The 18,646-nt window shown below is 41.3% G+C and overlaps 1 protein-coding gene across 1 annotated transcript in view; it reads left to right on the top strand.

The window, feature by feature from the left end:
• LOC122799695 (ankyrin repeat and KH domain-containing protein 1-like) overlaps positions 1–18,646 on the top strand; it is a gene marked incomplete in the record, with an annotated part of 3,928,199 nt that overhangs the window by 3,850,120 nt on the left and 59,433 nt on the right.

Below are 18,646 nucleotides of genomic sequence, written 5' to 3'. Positions count from 1 at the left end.
TTCTGCACTGCTTTTGTCACTGCAGTCTGAGGACGACTTTTGTAATTGATGTTCTGCACTGCTTTTGTCACTGCAGTCTGAGGACGACTTTTGTAGATGATGATCTGCACTGCTTTTGTCACTGCAGTCTATGAGGACGACTTTTGTAGATGTTCTGCACTGCTTTTGTCACTGCAGTCTGTGAGGACGACTTTTGTAGATCTGCACTGCTTTTGTCACTGCAGTCTATGAGGACGACTTTTGTAGATGTTCTGCACTGCTTTTGTCACTGCAGTCTGAGGACTTTTGTAGATGATGTTCTACACTGCTTTTGTCACTGCAGTCTGAGGACGACTTTTGTAGATGTTCTGCACTGCTTTTGTCACTGCAGTCTATGAGGACGACTTTTGTAGATGATGTTCTGCACTGCTTTTGTCACTGCAGTCTATGAGGACGACTTTTGTAGATGATGTTCTGCACTGCTTTTGTCACTGCAGTCTATTTTTTGTTTGTAAGTCATTTATATTTGTCAAGAAATTGGGGACCCTTTTTCTACATGTTTGTGACCATCTTCCAAAACCTAAGGTATAAATTAGGTGAAATGCCCCTCATTTTGAAGGTGGAACTTTGTGTTTTGTTGTTATTAGCAGTATCTTGTTAAGGAGATTGTCCCCATATTCCTCTCTCCATCCATATACTTGAGTGAAACAGATGTTTTCTTTGCTTTTATGGATCGCTGCGACTGTGTGCCATTTCTGAATGGTGACTGCAGGGAGTCCTGCCCCTGCTGCTGTAGGGTACCTAGATAGTTCTGTTATGTATAGCGACTGCGGTTTGGCCCATAACATGCATCATTCTGTGTGTTTCACACACAGGTGGTTCCTTCCTCTGATTTTGTCTGGTTGATCATTAATTGCACTTTCATCACCACTTTGATTATTTAACAACGTATTGGTCATTGTGGCTGAAGCCTTGAAAGAGAAGAGCATTCGTGTGTACTAATTATCCTGATGTCTTGGACCATGGACTTCTGTAATTGTTTCCTGCCATAGGTGCTCCCGTGGATTGGTGTTTTTTTTTGGGGGGGGGGGTGATAAATTGCTAAAGTCCTCACTGTCTCCTTTGCTGAGAATGAAAAAACGAAACCACAAACAAAACGCTAGTAGCCACTCATAAACTGGAACAGCAGTAATGAATAAACAGTTGTATATATCAATGAAGAAACATTCAAAGATGTAAATGCAGCTACTGAAGAATAAATCGCTGCCCACAAGACTATATTTAAGTCTTTTATTAAAACAAATGTTAAGCGCTTTCACTCGTATCCACGAGCTTCATCAGAACAAACAGACTTAATTCTTTTACAGCTTTTTAAATATTTGTGCTTTAGCACCAAACTGACGTAATCTTAAAGCAACAGTGAATGAATTAACTCTGCAAGACATACATAATGTTTAAAAATCATGTTAAAAATATGTAAAAAGATTTCACTCTCTGGTCATATAAGAATGCAAAATATATTTGAAATATTTGATGTATGTATAACTATTTGTAAAAACATGATTCAATATTGAATAAAAATCAGAACTATTTGGTAACATTGCATAAATAAATGCATTAAATATACAATTGATGAGGCAAACATCTAAAGAAAATATGTACAAAAATATGTGTACAAAAATGTGTACAGAAGTGATGTTAATGCATTCATCTTTTTATCATTAGTAGGGGTTTCACTGTAATATAATCATTAATGCCAGGCAAGGTCATCGCATCAGTGTACAATTGCCACCAATATTCTTTATAGGCTAAAATGTTTTTTATATTTCCACCTCTAGAGTTTGCTTTAACAGTTTCCAGTATAGCAAACTTAAAAGAATGTTCATTACCTGCCTTACTGATGTTTATATAAAGCATTTTTATGTCCTTGGTTTTTATGCTATATAAGTGCGAGTAAATCCTTTTTCTGAATTGTCTTTCTGTTCTGCCTATATAATAGGCAGGACAGATATTACATTTGGCAATGTATACTAGCATGCTGGTTTTACAATTTCCTTGTTTAGGTCTAATTGTGTTAACATGGTCTAAAATAAAAGAACTCTCTTCACATATAACATTGCACTGGCTGCAGGCCCCGCATTTACTAGTATGTGTGTCCTTCCTAATATGCATCTTGCACCCATTTTCTAAAATATTCTTCAGATTCCTGCCCATTTTATAAACAAAGCTAGGCTTAAGTCCCAATGTATTCTGAATGTCTTGGTCCGAAAAAAATATCTGCCAATTTTTTGTCAAGATGTTCTTTACTAAATGGGAAAAAGGTCCAAATTCAATAATGCAGGCTCGGTTAAATGTAAAATCCCTTCCTTTCTTTGTAATGCTATTTCTGTTTATAGAGGCCTCAGAATTTCCACTGTTTTGCCCCAAAAGTGGCTTATATTTAGATCCCCATTCATTTAAAACATATGTCCCAGTGTCCTTCATCATTTGCTCATCATATCCCCTTTCTCTAAATAAACTCATAATAAATTTAACTTCGTCCACAGTGTCCTGTCGGTCCGAAGTCATTCTAATGGCTCGAATTAGTTGCCCTTTGAATATATTATATTTAAGTTTCTTGGGATGATTGCTGTTATAATCTAAATATGAGTTGGTGAAGGTGGCTTTCCTATTAATCTTAGATTTAAATCTAACACCTTCACGAGAAATTAAAGTGTCTAAGTAGGCCACACCTATATTGTTACACTCATATGTAAATTTTAAGAAATCACTACTGTTGTTTAGATATTGAACAAAAGAAGTGAAAGAGTAAGTATCCCCTTTCCACAAGATATAGATATCATCAAGCTATCGGGAGTAATAATATTCCCGTAATAGCTACTGTTAAAAATAGTTTTCTCCTCCCAATCAAGTAAGACCAGGTTGGCAAAAATGGGGGCACAAGCTGCCCCCATAGCCACCCCTCTGGTCTGCCTGAAGATCTCCCCTTCAAAATAAATATAGTTGTGTTCTAGTACAATACTAGTAAGTTCTACTAGTAAACTAATCTTGTCCCAACTCATAGTAGTATGTTTTCTCAAACTGTTGGTGAATGCAGTAATACCCTGTGTTAAAGGAATACTTGAAAATAAATCTATGACATCCACTGATGTAAACAATAATTCTTGACAGTTGACATTTACTGGGAAATTTTTTAAAAATTCCCAGGAATCTTTAATGAAATGTCAGAATAAAAAGGCTTGAGTAAGGTGTCAATTGCAACTCCCATAGGGAAAGTTTTAGATTTGCTTCCTGAAATTATAGGACGAAATGGCGGATTAGAAATGTCCTTGTGAATTTTAGGAATGCCTACAATTGTGGCCAATATAGGATCTTCCACTTTCATGAAGTTGTATAGTTCTTCACTAATTCTTTGTTCTAAGAGGAAATCTTCTAGGAACATGTCTATTCTTCTGTATGCTATGTGAACTTCATTCAAAGATGTCACGGTATAATTACCTGAGTTGTGCAATATATCATGAATGATAGTACTGTATGAGAAGGCATCAAAAAACACCATGCCTCCTCCCTTATCAGGTTTCATGATACGAATGCTGTTGTCAGTTCTCAACTCATCTAAAAGTTTGCGTTCGTCATAGGTTAAATTTCTTCTAATCTTAGTCCTTGAAACTTTCTTAAGTTCATATATGTCCCTAGAAGTCTTTTTTTCAAAATTCTGTACATATAAGTTGCTGCTAGGGATGAAGCAACTTTTTTTCTTTAATTTGCTATTCTGTCCTTGCTGGATCGTGTTCTGTTTAAACAGAAAGGCTAAATTTAACTTTCTGGTGTATAATTTCAATTCACTAAGGCAGTCTACCAAATTGAAATTAGTAGTCGGGACAGATTTCATGCCCTTTGATAACAATGTAAAGTGAGTAGTCTCCAATTGCAAATTGCTGTAATTAAAAATTTTAAAATTATTATATTCGCAAACCACTCCATCCTGTTGTGTAACAATATAGGTGTGGCCTACTTAGACACTTTCATTTCTCGTGAAGGTGATGGATTTAAATCTAAGATTAATAGGAAAGCCACCTTCACCAACTCATATTTAGATTATAACAGCAATCACCCCAAGAAACTTAAATATAATATATTCAAAGGGCAACTAATTTGAGCCATTAGAATGACTTCGGACCGACAGGACACTGTGGACGAAGTTAAATTTATTATGAGTTTATTTAGAGAAAGGGGATATGATGAGCAAATGATGAAGGACACTGGGGATATATGTTTTAAATGAATGGGGATCTAAGTATAAGCCACTTTTGGGGCAAAACAGTGGAAATATTGAGGCCTCTATAGACAAAAATAGCATTACAAAGAAAGGAAGTGATTTCACATTTAATCGAGCCTGCATTATTGAATTTAGACCTTTTTCCCATTTTAGTAAAGAATATCTTGACAAAAAATTGGCAGATATTTTTTTCGGACCAAGACATTCAGAACATCTTGGGACCTAAGCCTAACTTTGTTTATAAAATGGGCAGGAATCTGAAGAATATTTTAGAAAATGGGTGCAAGATGCATATTAGGAAGGACACACATACTAGTAAATGCGGGGCCTGCAGCCAGTGCAATGTTATATGTGAAGAGAGTTCTTTTATTTTAGACAATGTTAACAACACCACAATTAGAACTAAACAAGGAAATTGTAAAACCAGCATGCTAGTATACATTGCCAAATGTGTAATATCTGTCCTGCCTATTATATAGGCAGAACAAAAAGACAATTCAGAAAAAGGATTTACTCGCACTTATATAGCATAAAAACCAAGGACATAAAAAATGCTTTATATAAACACATCAGTAAGGCAGGTAATGAACATTCTTTTAAGTTTGCTATACTGGAGACTATTAAAGCAAACTCTAGAGGTGGAAATATAAAAAACATTTTAGCCTATAAAGAATATTGGTGGCAATTGTACACTGATGCGATGACCTTGCCTGGCATTAATGATTATATTACAGTGAAACCCCTATTAATGATAAAAAGATGAATGCATTAACATCACTTCTGTACACATTTTTGTACACATTTTTGTACATATTTTCTTTAGATGTTTGCCTCATCAATTGTATATTTAATGCATTTATTTATGCAATGTTACCAAATAGTTCTGATTTTTATTCAATATTGAATCATGTTTTACAAATAGTTATACATACATCAAATATTTCAAATATATTTTGCATTCTTATATGACCAGAGAGTGAAATCTTTTTACATATTTTTAACATGATTTTTAAACGTTATGTATGTCTTGCAGAGTTAATTCATTCACTGTTGCTTTAAGATTACGTCAGTTTGGCGCTAAAGCACAAATATTTAAAAAGCTGTAAAAGAATTAAGTCTGTTTGTTCTGATGAAGCTCGTGGATACGAGTGAAAGCGCTTAACATTTGTTTTAATAAAAGACTTAAATATAGTCTTGTGGGCAGCGATTTATTCTTCAGTAGCTGCATTTACATCTTTGAAAGTTTCTTCATTGATATATACAACTGTTTATTCATTACTGCTGTTCCAGTTTGAGTGGCTACTAGCGTTTTGTTTGTGGTTTTGTTTTTTCATTTGCTGAGAATAACTTTCATAGGCACTGACCTGAATGTTATCTAGATCTAGTGCTGGTCCATCCTGCTCTGGGAAAGGGTCTAATAAGTAATGGCATTGGTGGCCTGGGGATGACATAATGTTAGGTTCATGTCCAGACCCTGCTGCATAAGTCTGTTTTTTTTTATTTGTACAGACTTTGTTGCAATGTGTGGATGTCAGAGGATGATGTACTTCACAGCTGGCTGTGAGCCACCACACACATTCGGACATTCTTCTGATTTGGGGGGGGCAGGATTATAAGAATGACATGTTATGCAAGTCCAGGTGGCAGATAAGGCTCACTACCATTGGTGGATATGGCCTCCAGGGTAGAACATTGCTCTGACTAGGGACTGCTATTTTGACCCAATAGACATAGCCAGTATAATGCAAGCAAATTCTGCCAGCTTCATCCGCAAGACTTCTATCCACACCTCTCAACCTCTTAGCACAAGAAATCTGGACAAAGTCAAATGTAATGGGGGAAGGTTCAAAAATAGGGACAAACTTTATATATTGCTGTTATAAAAAGTCAAAAGGTTATAACAGCCTTTGCATTAGATTGCATTTTCTGAAGGGTTTGAAGTCAGAAACTCAAATTTCTGTTATTACTTGGTGACTTTAAATCCCCATTGATTTTTTTTTTCAGAAAGCCTCCGTTGTTTTAAGGAATGGACCAAAATATGAGGCAAAAATCTGGACAGTTAAGATCTATGCTTGTATCCAAAGCCCTGAAATATCTGAATCCTTTAAAAAGATCTTTTACTGAAAGTATTAACCAAGACCAAACATAACTCAGTAAGACCAAAGAGACACTCTGGTTAATTAAGTGTTAAATAAGCTTCCTGTTGAAATGTCAGCACTCGAAGTGCCAAAAAGCCCAAAAAAATAGCCCGAAAACACAGAAGCAAAACTCAAAAAAATCACTCTTCTCCTTTAAACCTTTAAACTTTTTTGCACTGGGGGTTTGGGGCACACCCCCCACACTTGTATATACCAACTCCAAGATTGCCATGTCTGACTTCAGTATATGCAAGTCCAGTCTTTCAGCCATTCAGTTTCTATATTCTAGGACTTGCTGTAGTGGGTCCCGACATTTCAAATGGGTACCTGTTAAATATGCCCTTGCGGGTCCACTCCTTAAACTGTTTAACCTAAGTTTAGCTACTGGTTTTGTCCCTGATAAGTGACACATTGCAGAGGTGGTACACTTCCAGAAGGGTAGCCCTAAAACAAACCCAAGTAATTGTAAACTTGTCAGCCTTACAAGCCTCTTATGCAAAACCATGTGACATACTGAAACTGAGCTAATAAACTACAATTTCAAGAGTCATATTACACAAACCCCAACAGCTTAGCTTGAAGGGTAAATCCTGTCTGAGTCTGACAAACATCTGTGAAAGGGTTATGGAGGATGTAGATGGTGGCCATGCAGTACGCGTGGTACATCTTGAACTGACCGAGGCGCCTTAAACACCGTTCCAAATGAAGTGGGTTATGGAGGCTGTAGATGGTGTCCATGCAATACACGTGTGGTACATCTTGAACTGACCATGACCTTAAACACCATTCCAAATGAAAGGGTTATGGAGGCTGTAGATGGTGGCCGTGCAGTACACATGGTACATATTGAACTGACTGAGGCCTTAAACACCATTCCAAATGAAATGCTTTAAACATCTATCCATATTTGGTAAGGCAAGTAGCAAGCTAGCTGAAAGACAGAACCACACAGTACAGAGTGTAGCTGCCTCATAATAGTGCGAAACTAGCAGTGTCCCTCATGGCTCAGTCCTGGGACTGCTGTTTTTTGGCATTTATATCCCAGATCTTCAAGCAGAGACCAAAGGCCTCTAGATAAAAAACTTAGCAGATAACTGCATTCTAGGGCATTATACGTTCATATGTGAATATTAGGCTAACTGCCCTGAAGGGCTATTTTAAGCCTAGCCAGTAACTCAAGGTCAGAATCAAAGCCATTATGCCATACCCCCCACCCCCACAGACACACACACATTAAATCATTCTCTGGGATTCAAACCTCCAGTGTGAATTCTCCTTAGTAAATGTACTAAAAATGGGCTCAAACTGAATGCTGAAAAGTGTAGTATCACTGTCTATAGACAGCCTCTCTTTATATTTTGACAACACTTCACTACAGAATGACAATGGAGTCGCGTCACAGCACACCACTACAGAATGACAATGGAGTCGCGTCACAGCACACCACTACAGAATGACAGTGGAGTCGAGTCAAGGACATGATCACTTCAGTTGATAGGTCATTTTCTTTTGAGCATCGTGTGGCAGTGATTGTCAAGAAATCATTTTCTTTAATACAGTTAATTGCAAAAGGAATATAATGGTGTGAAAAGGTAATCAATCCCTTTTATCAGCATTGATTAGACCAGTAATCTAGTACCATGGTCCCCTGCAGGATGAATCTGTCTAAGCATGTCAGACATTTAGAAAGACTTCAGAGGTTCTTAACAAAAACATTCAGAGGCTTAAAGTCCCTGAGCTGCCAAGAGTGACTGGAAGCTCTAGCCATATAATTGGTGTCTTAGACTGTTGAAGGAAGATTTCTCACTTTCCTTACTATTAGAAGCCTGGTTGTCCTGGACCTTCTGTCTCTCCAAAAGACCAGTATTTCCAACAATACTAGGATTGTAGACCTAACTCTTCAGAGTTAAAGCATGTGGGAAGGAATCCAGTACCTCCCTAAACTCTGGAATAACTTTCCCTTAAATGTTAGGCAGTGTGACTTGCTATTTCCTTTAAACATAACCTAGATAACTAAATGGATGAGTATCCACAAGTTTACTCTGGGACTTCCTGTTATGGCCATTTTGGAGAAAGGAGATGTGGCCTGAAAGAGGGTACTGGCAAGGTTTGAATTGTCAATAAGACTCGTTTGAACATTTTGATTAACTTTTATAATTTTCTATTTAAACAAATATGTTTAGGGCATATGTTTTGTACTTTGATTTTGTATGTTCATTTCAAGTGCATTTTGAAGATTTCACATGACTAGAACTAACCAGTTAAATGAAATTGTATGCTGTTGCAAAAAAACCTAAAGGAGGACACAGTTAATGCTACACTGTCCAAAAGCTAGTTCTGTGATTAGTCTTTTAACATTATTTTTCACTGTCTTTCCCACCTCTGCCTCTATGCCATCTACTTCCTGCTAACCAATAGGCCCATTCATTCCCCATCACCTGGGCAAGGGTTGACCTGGAGGGGGTCATCATTTAGACAGCCATAAAGTGTTTATTTTTGGGGGGCTGCTTTTGTGCCCCAACATTCCACACACATGCTGTGCTTCTGGAGCTGATTGAGGGTGTACAGTGAGCTGATCCATGTGGTTGTCCTCACTTCCACAAGGTGTGTTGCCAGCAAGCAGTCTCACACCCCTCTTTAACTCAAGCATGAGAGAGGTGTGCAGATCATGCTTCACTTCTCTCCCTTCTACGTGGCACTTCACTGCTAGGATCATTACTCAAACCCCAATGACCAGTCAGGAAAGGGCTCCATCCTTTACAGTTTTTCTACATTGTTTAGCTCTCCAGTGTCAGTGTTATCACACTTCATAGTATTTGTGGATAATGCTCGTAGAACTAACCCACGCTTCTTCCTAAAAGTGGTTAATTACTCCTGCACCAGTCCCATTCATGTTTCTTTGCTATAACACTGTTGGAGAGTTCCTCTTTTGTACACCACCAGCTCTGGTTTTGTCTGAAGCAGGTACGTGAGTTTAGGATTACTGTGCAGCTCTTTGTGTCCTTCAATACTACCCTTCCAAGAGTGAAGTCACTATGCAAGTCTTTCTCATGTGGATTCCCAACTTAACATCTTTTTCATTCAGGCAGATCTCTGTATTTTGAGAGGTGTGGCTACTTCCAATGTTTGCTTTGTGAGCATCTTTATTGCAAAATGTCTGTGCCTTGGCTAACTGGTCCTTGGTTTACACTTTCATCTAGCATTATTGTCTCGGTTCTACTGAAGAAGTTGGACCTTTTTGATACCTTCATTCTTTGGACATCAGCTGTCTGATATTGATATTTGTGCTGTCCTCCATTTCCTTTCAGCCAGATGTATTCTATTGCGTTTCAGTTCATGCATTGCCTTTAAGGAAGGGTTCCTGATGTTAGATCTAATAGATGCTCTTACCCTGTGTAAGTTGCTGTGTTAGGAGACCCTCTTTGATGGGGACAGAATTTTTGTGTGTGGAGCTCTACCAACCAGCATTGTCTTTTGGTGTTCCCTGTAAGTCAGGGAAGTATTTACTTTCAGGTCTTCATTGTATTCTTGCACATTTTCCCCCCTTCTGTTTCATTCTTCCGGCTTTACCCTAGTGCTCCCATCAATCATTGCATCTGCCAGATTGTTTTATAGCCCCCCGACTGTTTCTATTTTAAAGCTGAGGCCAGCTTGGAACCACAGGGTGTCCTGGGAGAGGTCAGGCTGCTGACTGGTTCCACATGGGCATTTTTTCACTTTTGACTTGCCCCTTGATTCTCCCACTGTCCTACATTTGCTTGTTACATCTGAGGGCTACTCCTCTCTGAACCATGTCTCCCTTTCTCCCCAGAAAGGACACCTAGATGAGCCCCCTCAGATGCCTGAGCAAATAACATAACCCTGAGCTGTAGTTGGGACTTGATCTGTCCACATCAACACAGTACCTTATACATGTTTTTAATCATCACTAGGGTGAGAACCATTTACAGTGCTGTTGCCATCCAAGCAGCGTTAGAGATTTTTTTCTGATCCTAACCTCTTCCCTGTAGCTGGCGTGTGTAAACACACGCAAGGACCTGCCATAACTTCACTGTTATGGTGCATGTTTCCACATACATAGTTTGGCAAAGCAGGTTTTTTATCCCTGTGTGCCACAGGGCCTGACTGTACTGGTTTATTACTTGTCAGGAAGTTAGGTTTCAGATCTTCGTAGTTATTGATTTGAGAAAATGTATTCAATTAGGATCTGTATACACATGATGGTACGTCATGATGTGCACAGCCACCACCCTCAGAGAACAGACAAGTCCAGTCATTTACTCGCCAAGGAGAGTTCCTTTGTAAATCAGCTGGAACTTCTTTTTTTTTTTTTTCATCATTGCAGCCTGCTGTCCCAGCAGGAGGTTATGGGAATTGCGGGACAGATTAATTCAGTTTGAATTCATGTTGTCAAAATGGCACTTGATGAAGATGAAGAAATCGTTCCTTAGTGTGTGACTTAAAATTAGTTCTGTTACATGTTTTGGCTCAAAGACTCCCTTGTGTTTCTGCCATTTCTTTGCTGGCTGATTTACTGACTTTGTGGGTGCGCTCTAGGGCTTGAATGTGAGATGACTTTGTGGGATGCGCTCTAGGGCTTGAATGTGAGATGAATTTGTGGGATGCGCTCTAGGGCTTGAATGTGGGATGACTTTGTGGTTGCGCTCCAGGGCTTGAATGTGAGATGACTTTGTGGGTGCGCTCCAGGGCTTGAATGTGAGATGACTTTGTGGGTGCGCTCTAGGGCTTGAATGTGAGATGACTTTGTGGGTGCGTTCTAGGGCTTAAATGTGAGACAGGTGCCCATTTTTCTACCAACTTTTATTCTGAGAGAGCTGCTTCCCGATCCTGCAGTCCAGAGCTTGGACATGAATTCCATGGACGTTTGGTACTACTTGTTTTGTTCTATACTGACATTTCTGAATTAACCCAAAGTGTGTTGCATAATTGCAAAACTTTCCTCCGGATGTTTTTTTTGCTGTCCTTTTCCTTTCCTGGCCCTTCGAACATTGTCGAGTCTGTAGTGCTGGGCATGTACAGGCCATATTGCATCTCCTTTTCATCCTGCTTTAGGGACAGACGACCTCTTCTGACTTGTCAGAAGATATCACTTGAGGTAAAATACTAAATCCCCGCCCCCACCCCCAAAAAAAGTAGATGCTCGCTTGCCAAAGATTAATGCACGTAACCCATTGCATTTCCTGGCATTGCTCCTTCTCGTTCATTTAGTTCCAACTCCTCACTGACCATCTAGGCCTACCCTCTCGACTTCTTAGTTGACCCATCTGTTTCCCAACAAGAGCAGCTCTGTGGCAGCATTCCTTTCTCCAGAACAACAGCTGAGCAAACGAGGTGTGTGAGCAGTCATCTCTGCAATAGAGACTGGACTTATCCCTACCAGAACTTTTCCTGTGATGGCTTGCAAGCTTCACAATTGCTGCTTGCAGAAGGTGAATGTATGCTGCCACACTTATGCAGCTGTGCATCATTGGATGGTTAGGTTCATTGCTGTAGGCAGTCCACCTGTCCTCTTATGTGTGATCAGTGTAGCAAGCTGAAGCCCCTCCTCCAGTGTTGGCGTCAGTAGCTCACACCCATCCTACCTAACCTCTTGAGCTTCAGTACAAGTAATTGAGCTTGTCTTGTCTGGGGCATAGTTCAGGTTTCATCTCTTTATGCCATGGAGCCCGCTCTCATCATTCTTTTCAGGAATTTCAGATTTCTTTGTCCCAAGAGCTTATTCACATTTTTTTTTTATCATCACTTACAAAAGTAATACAACTATCTCTGTAAAACTCTGGCTAAACTGTTTGTAAAGGCTCTGAAAAGATGGTCTAATTTCTAGCGTGTCTTTGAGAGAACCATAAGTAGCTTACAGGGTTGGCACATGTTAAATGTGGATCCGATGTCTGTTTTCGTCCAATTTGACCTTTTGGGTTATCGGATCCAACTTTGGCACTTTTCAGAAGCTTTAGATCCAGGTATGACTCCTTCCCTATCCATAGTTCCCCCTGTTTCCCAGAATACCACTTTGCTGCTTCATCCAGAAAGAGTGCAGTCTTTAAGGTCTCTGATTTATTAGGCAGGTAAGTGTTTTCTTTGGGCTGTTGTGTGCTATCCTTGATGGTCATTTCCTTTTATTAGCTCTTTACTTAATCCCACCAAAGGAAAAAAAATCCTCCTGTTCTTTGACATTTTCTTTAGCAATATTTTAGTATCTTACTGTTTTTCTGGTGTGTTAGCTGTATCTCTAGTCTCCATACGAGTAGGTATTGGGGGGGGGGTCTTAACCCTTGGTGTATTGTCAACATCGGATTCTTTGCACCTGTTGCTTCTATCATGTCAGACAAGGCCGGTTTTAAAAATTTAGCCTGTGGCTACAAAATCTCACCGCAGGTCCCCCCTTTTGTCTACTGCTTGGGAGGGTCACACTTGAATACTAAATGTAAGGCATGTGCCTGTTTTGGTTCCAGAGCTCTTCAGGGACATAGGGATAAGCTAGTCCTAAATGGCCTTCTTCCCACTCAAGTAGGAGTGTTTACTCCTTATTCAGAGGCTCCTTCTTTGGCCAAGAGAGAGAGAAAAAAACTCAAGCCATCAAAGGAAGAGAGAAATCCAGAAAGAGAGAGAAAAGGAATCTGAAAAGAAGGTGGAAAAACTCAAGAAGCAGCTTTCCAGATCCTTAGATTCAGCACGGAAAATGCCTAAACATTCTGATCCAGAAACTTTTCAGATTGTTGTATGATGCCCCCACCATGTTTTGTCACAAGAGGTTATGAGTCCTAGGCTATGCTCCCCCCTTATTGCATAACAGGTGCCCATCTTGACCACCTTTAGTGTTTTCATCTTTGAGATCCTTCAGTTCGATGAGCCTTACAGAAGCGGGTGTCAACAGGATGATGCGGAGGTTCTTTCAGATGTAGATTCAGCTAGGGATCCTCCCAATGCCGACCGCATCGGGGACCCCTGGTATGCTCTCATCTGCCCTTCGATTGTTTTTTCCTGTTCCGGTCTGACCTTTGGATCTGAAGCCCACAGAGGGAAGCTTTCCCCAAATCATTGATGTTGGGGGGAGGGTAGATGGTCTTGTCTGCTTTGACTCCACTCGAGTCCTCTGGACTACCTCTGTAATCTGATAATATTCAAGTGTGGTATTCCACCTGTGACCCAGAGGGTAAATGGGCAAGAAACACAGTACAAAGGATTAGTCCAGATAGTCACTGTAGCTAACAGATACCCTCCCTTGTTGAAGTTTCCAGTAGTGTTTTCATTTAAGTAGGTAGATAGTCCATCTCTGCAGATCAAGAAAAGAGGGGTGTCTGCCACGCTCTGCTCCATCCTAATCTCCTTTGGATACAGACTCAGAATCTGCACAGGACAGTCAACTAGGACAGTCAGCCCCCTTCTGTCTTGGGGGTGCTTGCCATGTGAGCTCCCATTTTGATTCAGAACATTCCCCAGTCCATCTATCTACTTAACTGAGTAAACTACTGGAAACTTCAACAAGGTGTCGTTATTTCTCCCACAGGGAGGGTATCGGTGAGAGAGTCTGCCAGATCTGCTAGCTAAAATGATTTTATCTGGACTAATCCTTTGTACTGTGTTTCAGTATCATCAGATTGGGATGAGTATTTATGCCGAAACCTCAGAACAAAGGCTTGGGGAGCGGGGTGAACTCCAAAGTTTTTGGATCCGCCTTCCCCTTGGTGCCTCTGTTTCTGCCATGTTCTACTCCATTGTAATCTCCATTGGATACAGAATCAGAAACTGCACAGCCTGGTTGACTGGGACAGTCTGCCTCCTTCAACCTTGGGGGCACTTGTCATGCGAGCTCCCACTCTGATTCACAACCTTCCCCAGAAGCCCATACAGGATGGGTTTTTCAGAAATGGACTTTCCAAAAGAGCGACTTGGAATCTTCCTGAGTCTCACTAAAGACGTACTTCAGTGAGGTTGAAGGATCCCCATGATCTCCTATAGAAGACATCACCCGCTATGACATTCATGAATTCATGAAACATTGAGGTTGGTCATGTGATGCACCTTGTAGGTGAGGGGGTCTGTATTCCTTGAGGCATTTGGGAATGGCTGTTCTATCTCTGGTGGCACTGCCCACTGACTACCTTAAAGATCTAGTAGCAGTGGGTATGGAAGGAGCCTGATGTGGTGGAGCTGTAACCATTCAAGCCAGACAGGTTTTTTGTTGCATGTAGGTCTAGAATACACTGGAGCAAAGATAACCCCAGTGGATGCCATGGTTGCTACAGTAGCAGCAATGAAGGAATTCTGTGGAGAGAATACCTCTATCCATCTCCCCTAACAGAGAGTCGACAGTTTTGATAGATTTGAGAAGCTGACTTACAGTTGAGCAACTTTTGCACTCACCCATGTGACACTTCCAGAGGGACTTGACTAAGGTGCTGACCAAGTCCCTCTCTGATAACCTACTGATGGACATCCAGAAGTCAGTGGTGGCCCAGTTGTTTACCCTACAGTCTGTCAAACGTATCCATGCATCTGTTTTCCAACACAGCTGATGGCACATCCAGGACGGTGGGCACCAACATCTGTATCCAACGACATGTCTGGATGCGCTTGTGCAACTGCAGAAGGTTTCAAGACTTCCTTTAATGCCCTTTTTGATGGTTAAACCTCGTTTGGACCTAAGATGAATGAAACGCTCACTAAGAGTGAACAGGAAATCAAAACCCTGTCTACAGTAGGAGTCTCCCCCCCCCTAATGGTTTGTTCTAGGAATCAGAAAGGGGAGGGGGAGCTGTGGTTCATGAAATTTCAGGGATTTAGCCAGGATGCTCCTTTGGATCCACTGGGAGTAATTTTAATCAATCCCAGAGGCAGAGGACAGGATCAGGGGCTTCACAATCCTTTCACTGAGAAGAGCCTACCAGTGTTCCTGAAAGGTTGCCTGAATGTCACACGCTGGATGCAGTTAGAAGTCACTTTTCCCTGCATCCTCAAGCCTGACAGGCTATCGGGCAAGATTTGTAGGTGCAGAGGATAACCAGCGACTAGGTTATTCCCTATGTTTTTGCTCTACAGAAAAACAGAAGGATTCTGAATGTACCACCCAGTCAAATAGGGCCTGCAATAGCAAAAGTTAAACGGCTGCTAGAGAAGTTCATCTAGCAGATCCTCCCAGACCAGTCAGGTTCCAGAGTTTATTCCAGGTTCTTTATAGTTCCAAAGAAAACAGGGGATTTAAGGTTTATCATGGACCGAAGCCACCTCGAGTCTGTTTGAGGCAGACAGAATTCCAGGTGGTCACAGTTCACTCCATTTTACTTCTGGGGAAGGTTGGCTGGATGTGCTCGATGGATCTCAGGACACCTACTATCATATCAAGATAGGCAGTCCAGGAGATGTCTCTTTTTCTAGCTAGGAGCCAATCATTTTCAGTTCTGAGCACTGTCCTTTGTGCTCACCACAGCCCTTGTTGGTGTTCACCAAATGCATGGTAGTGGTAGCAGCATATCTCAGGCTGCAGGAGTTCCAAGTGTTCCCATATTTAGATTGGGTCCATACTCCCATCAACCAGGGATCTGTTCATCTAACGCAGGGACTCCTTACTCCACCGTGCCTCACAGCTGGGGATCACAGTCTTACAAAGAGAGAGAGCTAACATCAGCACAGCAGGTAGTCTTTTGGATGCCACCTGGATACACACTCTGATAGCCAGTGTCCTGTGGGTCATAGTGTTGTCCCTGCAACAGGTAGCTGCAGAAGATCTGCATGACTTATCCTCAGACTTTAAGTTTAATGGCTGCCTCAGTCACACTGGTACCTCATGCAAAGAATTACATGAGAGTTCTGTAGTGCAGTCATTCAGTTCAATGGTTCTTGATGTCCAGTCTGTTGCGTGCACCAGTACTCCTCACACCAACTTGCAAAAGGCACATCAGCTGAGGTTTGACCTCTCCCATTTTGTCAAGGAGTCATTCTCTCTTCCCAAGACCTCTCAGACACCACAGTGATGTGGTGTGAAACAAATGGGGGACAAGACCTTTGCCATGTGGCTGTCCCAGTATGTGATCTTGCTGGCCAGTATCGAGTGACTCTTCAGGCAGTTTACATTCCCTCAGGTCAAAACATTGTGGCAGACACTGTGAGTAGGTCCTTAACGCAGTCCCACAAGTGGATGCTTCACAGGGACGTGTTTCTGTACATTGTCCAGTGAGGTACTCCTCAAGTAGATCTTTTTGCCTACCCTCTGAACAGACGACTTCCTCTGTTTTGTGCCAGTGTCCCAGGTCCTGTGGTGTGTGGAAGGTGGATGCCCATCCTTTCTTGGAAGGTGATGTTTCTTTATGCTTTCCCTCCCCTTCTCTTCATTCCAAATGTCCTGTTCAAAATTCTACAGGACGCCCCCAAAAATCTTGTTGGAGACTCCCTTTTGGCCAAGATGGATTTGGTTCCCTCTTCTGCATTTAGCCAAGGGCAATCATTGCAAGTTACCTCACAGGATGAACCTACTCACATAAAGCAAGGGATCTCTCATCCATCCCCATCTGTCAGCTTTTCACTTGACACTGTGGGTGATATGATTTTGACTCCAGGCTCCTTTTTTCTTAGGACGTGCCAAGGGTCCTGCTGGAGGCCAGGAAGTCCAATACTAGGAAATCCTACATAGGTTCATAGATTACTACTAGGCTAACTGCCCTTGTGGGCCATTTTAAGCCTAGCCAATTATCTCTTGTGAGACCCAAACCTTGCACCTTGTGCTTGTAAGGCAAACACTTTAACCCATTAGGCCACCCTCCCAACCCAACCCACATATCCAAATGGAAGAGGGTTTCTGTTTGGTGTCTCTCTTGTAACCTGGATCCACTTACTGTTGATATTCCTTTGGTTCGTTCGTATCCGCGTGAACTGCTCAGTGCTGGGTTGGCGTATTCCTCTGTTAAGGCCACTTATCAGCGATCTCTGCTTGTCTGCCATTGTCTCCTCCTTTAGCTTCTAGATTTGAAGATGAACAGTTCCTTAAAGGCATCTTTCATATTAGGTCTCCCAGGAAGCCTGTTTGTCTTCCTTGGGATCTTAATTTTGTTTTAGAAAAAACTTACCAGGCTCCTTTTGAGCCTGCAGCTTCAGCTTCCTTGCAACATTGCTCATGGAAGACTGTACTGTCTTACTTCTGCCAGACTGGTGTCTGAGCTTCAAGCCCTTATTGCTTGTCCTCCTCTTGGTGCTTAATAAGGACAGGATGTCCCTTCGTATTAATCCTCCTTTTATGCCCAAGGCGGTGAATGAGTTGTTCCTTAATCAGTTTGCTCTTTTGCCCACTTTTTCCTTCTCCGTAGTCTGCCAGTAAGAAGGTGCTTTACATGTTGGATATGCATAGACAACTCAGATTTTATTTGGATAGGATTCGGACTATTAGGAAATCTGATCAGCTCTTTGTTTCCTTTCATCCTTGGTCCTTAGGATTAAAGTAGAAAACAATGCAGATGTACCACCATAGCCACGATAAAATCTGTGATTTAATAAAACTCTTAAAGCACAAAACAAACGAAGAGAACATAGGATAAGCGCTTTTGGTAAAACCTTCTTCAGAGCCTTTATTCACTTCCATCAAGGTCCTTAGGATTGGCTGTTTCATGCAAACTACTACTTGGATTCCTTTTTGTTTCTTTCATTCTAAGAGCCTCCTCCTTCCTGTTAAGGCTCATTCTACTAGAGCTGTGGCTTCTGATACTTTTTTCAAGGGTATAGATACTAACTATTCTTGAGGCAGCTACCTGAACTTCTGTGCTTGCTTTTACCAAGCACTACAAGTTTGGAATTTCCAGAGCTCGAGGTGGTTTGGCTAGGGCCATCCTTCATGGCTTCAAAGAGTGCTCTGCTGGTCCCCCTCCTCCCTCTCCTCGTTTTAAGCTTTGGCACTCTCCCTGATGTCATGAATACTGCAACAGTGAAATGGAAGGACATAATACAGTTGTGTAAAATCTTACCATAACTGTAGATGTTTTTCTTCACAGAGTATTCACTCCCTCCCTCCTACCCCTGGTCCATTTCTCTTCTGGATGTACTGGTTACTGCTTGGTTTTCCTTGGACTGGCATTCCTACTGGGGCTTTCAGTTCTGAGAATGGTACAACCAGACATCATCTTTATGCCCTACACTATGCGAGAAGCGTAACTGTGATGTATGGTGTACCTTAAAGCAACTTAAGGCTTTGGTATACTGACCGGATTTCGGACTACCCTAGGCAGGAGGTCCCTAATGTTATAAA

The sequence above is a fragment of the Protopterus annectens genome, chromosome 4.part0 (assembly GCF_019279795.1).
Source record: "Protopterus annectens isolate FY-2018-M chromosome 4.part0, PAN1.0, whole genome shotgun sequence".
In the NCBI taxonomy this organism is placed as follows: Eukaryota; Metazoa; Chordata; order Ceratodontiformes; family Protopteridae; genus Protopterus; species Protopterus annectens.
This window is presented reverse-complemented; position numbering and strand designations above follow the sequence as displayed.